The sequence below is a fragment of the Penaeus monodon genome, chromosome 33 (assembly GCF_015228065.2).
Source record: "Penaeus monodon isolate SGIC_2016 chromosome 33, NSTDA_Pmon_1, whole genome shotgun sequence".
In the NCBI taxonomy this organism is placed as follows: Eukaryota; Metazoa; Arthropoda; class Malacostraca; order Decapoda; family Penaeidae; genus Penaeus; species Penaeus monodon.
Genome location: NC_051418.1, coordinates 27,836,070 through 27,837,601, shown reverse-complemented (window position 1 = coordinate 27,837,601; position 1,532 = coordinate 27,836,070).

The window sequence follows — 1,532 nt, the reverse complement described above, 5'->3', positions numbered from 1 at the left end:
TGATGTTGGACTGGTAATGTGGATATGGTGAGGAAAAGTGTGGCGCGAGAGAGGTTATAGTGCCAAGGAAGGAGAGCCTGAAATGGGTGTGGTGAAGGTGTGATGCACTGTAATGGAGATTATGTGATGTATAGAAGGTTATAGTGCAAGAGAGAGAGTGCCTGAGCGGATGTAGTGAAGGTGTGATGTGGTGTGTTGGAGAGGAGGATATGGTGCAAGAGATGGTGTGGCATTAGGTAGGTTATGGTGAAAGGAAGAACACTAAAACAAAACAGTGATGGTTATGGTGCAAGAGAGGGTGTGTTTACGGGGGATGTGATGAGTATGGTGAGGCACTAGTTATGCTGAAAGGGAAAGACGCGTAAAGATAAAACGTAGTGATAGTGACTTGTTTCCGTAAATATGGTGAGTGTGGAAAAGTTCAGGGATATGGTGAGGAAAAGACATGGCGTGAGGGAGAGTATGGTGCAAAGGAGACGGTGCTCGATGTTTTTGGTGAGTGTGATGTGATGATGAGGAAGTTATGAGGATAAAAAAAAGGATATTTTGTGAGTATGGTAAAAGAAAAGACTGATCAGAGAGCGTTTACATTGCAAAAAGGAGAGGGTGGTGGTGATAGTGAGGACAAAATCGTAACGCTGTTGACATAATTAAGTGAGTATGGTGAAAGTATGATATCAGGGAGAATGATCATGGGAAAAAGCACTGATGTATGGTGGATATGGCGAAAGCGTGATGGTGTCAAGGAGGCTATGGCGCAAAGGCCAGTGATTTTAGTCCTGTGAATATAGTGAAAGTAATGTGTAATCTAGGAACAGTATAGAAGACGAAGTACAGCTAACATACACATAATTTCTATGACATACTTTAACAATGTATCTTATTTTGCAATATCTACGTACAAATCATAATTTAACAGAATACCAGATGATTGTTATTAGCAATACTGTAGGTACAATATATACCCTTTGTTGCTGAATGCAATACCAAGAAGATAACAACCAATGTAAGATAAACAATTTGCAAGGTCACTCGTTAAACCTCACACACCAACCACTTCACTCAATAAAACTCTAAACATGGTCAAATATACAACTGTATTTTCCAAGTTAAAATTTCACTGTAGACAGACGAAGTATCCCTCTTCAAAACAGACACTTAAGTAACACTTTACACTTACAAGGCTGCCAAAAGTTAACATCCGTAAATAGCGGCAAATAGCAAACTACATACTTTACTTACAAACAAATATACTGAACAACACACTTATCCTAAAAAACGGAGACTCGGTCCCTTGTTTACGTTTTGCATGGATATATTTAGAGCGATTTTTAAAATTCACTGTTCCGGGTTAATACAATTTGGTCCCTACTCTCGATTAATCTGTTTATTCGTGGATAATGTACTTAACTATTTCAGAAGATGATTATGGGGTAATATAGCCCAAAATTGACGTGCTAAAAAAAACTTGTATGATAAACCCAGTATAATGTTCGACCAGTTTATCGAACAAAGGAAAAAGGAAAAGTTTT